Source organism: Orycteropus afer, unplaced genomic scaffold (genome assembly GCF_000298275.1).
Source record: "Orycteropus afer afer isolate SDZICR_OR568_19922 unplaced genomic scaffold, OryAfe1.0 scaffold00036, whole genome shotgun sequence".
In the NCBI taxonomy this organism is placed as follows: domain Eukaryota; kingdom Metazoa; phylum Chordata; class Mammalia; order Tubulidentata; family Orycteropodidae; genus Orycteropus; species Orycteropus afer.
In genome coordinates this window covers 112415-114546 of record NW_006921623.1, presented here as the reverse complement: position 1 = coordinate 114546, position 2132 = coordinate 112415, and positions in this window count along the sequence as shown.

The window sequence follows — 2132 nt, the reverse complement described above, 5'->3', positions numbered from 1 at the left end:
TCTCAATTCATTGAAGATCCCTAAATATGATTCTTTTAAATTCCTTATCAGGGAGTTCCAGTGCTGCGTCTTCCTCAGGGATGTGTTTTGGGTCTGTATCCTGGTCCCTTGTTTCTCCTGCTTTATCTTGCTTCTTTGTGTGGACTGTGATGCTCTGTTGTCTCCAAAGCATTGCGACGTTTTTGTGTTTATATTTAATTGGTGATCGTATGTTGGAGTGACTTGCCCTTGATTTTCATTTCCTTTGTTTTGTTTGTATGTTATCTACGCAAGCAAGGTACTGTGCTCCTCTATTCGCTAGTTGACAACACTTATACACTCACCACCTGTCTCCTTTCCTGTTGTCAGCCTCTCTTATATCCCTGCTGACCTTGGCAAAGAGAGCCCATTCTTAGGTCTCTGGAATCTGAATGAGAATGCTAGCACTTTAAAATCCAAAATGGTTGCCACTTGTAAAGATTCAAAATGGCTGTGCCCTCAGTCACTTTAAATATCCAAAATGGCCACCGCTTGTAAATATTCAAAATGGCTGTGCCCTTGGTGACTTTAAATATCCAAAATGGCCACCACTTATAAACATTCAAAATGGCTGTGCCCTTGGTGACTTTAAAAATCTAAAATGTCCGCCACTTGTAAATATTCAAAACAGCTACGCCCTCGGTCACTTTAAATATCCAAAATGACTGCTGCGTGTAAACAGTCAAAATGGCTGTGCCCCCCAGACAGCAGAAAGTCAATAGCTCAGGTTGTCTCCCTCCTTGCTGTTTTCCTTCCTCGTCATAGGCTACCAGCACAGTCGTCCCTGCAGCCCTTGGTGATCAAGGTTGATCTTTAGGTCAATTCTCAGCTCCTGACACCACTTGGAAATATTCAGGCTGTTGGTACCGTCAGAGTAGCTGACAGTCCTCAGCTCCAACCATCTCTGTATTCCCTGTTTACGTTCTGGTTTTTCCACTAGTTGGTGCCTAATCCACTTCTGCATAGTTCCTTTCAAAGCTCAGGGTTGCAGGATTATCTTCTGTATCTTTGTCAATCGGTTTTTCTTTTCTTAGTTGAAGAAGGTGTGTGTTGCTTGTCTGCCTATTGCTCCATCTTACTGGAAGTCTTCCCATCTAGTTCTTTAGGTCTCAGAGTCATGGAGGCTGAGGTTCACATGTTCCATTAGTCCTTTGGACTCATTGTTTCCATGTGTCTTATTTTCTTCAATCTTTGCTCTGGATGGGGGAGAAACCAATAGTTGCACCTTAGATGGCTGCTTGCACAAAAATCTCTTGTTGTTAAGGACCCAAAATTTCATTTATTTGCTTTGGGAGAGTTACTTTAAATTGCTTATTTGCTCCTTTTATGTGCAATAAAGTAATCCAGAGAGTGCTATGTTCTTATGATTCAAATATGAAGTTCCTTATTTTTCCACAGAAGTATTGGCTGTTCTTTTTTCTTTTCTGGCTATGATCAGCAGGTAAATTAATGTGACCACGGCTTGCCCCCAACATCCTGACCCATGTTTTCCTTATTCTGAACTTGACTATCCTCTCTTCCCCAAGGTCACCAAACCAAAAGCCAGTTATCATTAAGTTGGTTTTGGCTTATGGCGACCTTATGTGTGTCAGGGTAGAACTGTGTTCCATAGCGTTTTTCAATGGCTAAATTTTCAGAAGTCAGTCACTAGCTTTTCTTCCCTGCAAGGTCATCACATTACAACATATATACCATAAATGGGTAGAAACAAATGGAAAAGAAAAAATTCTAACCAGTCACTGCTATACTGTGGTAGAGTTTTATGAAGCTTAATTGCTGTGCACATCTGAATATTTTGGCGTTTACTGAAGCAGGGAATCACAGAGCCTGGGAAGGAGAAGAGATGATCTGCAATAGTCACATCCCAGAATTATTGTACATATGAATAGCTTTGAAATTTTTCCTGTTTTTTTTTTTGGAAAATGTATTAATGTGTCTAAGGATTATGGAACAGCATGAAAAAGTGAATAATTTCTGTTGTTTAAATGCTTTTAATAGTGAAAAAATCTGCTAGAACTTCACCCAACAGCAGCACAATATACATTCTTCTCCAGTGCACATGGAACTTTTTCCATGATAGACCATATGTTAGGCCATAAAGCAAGGCTTCATAA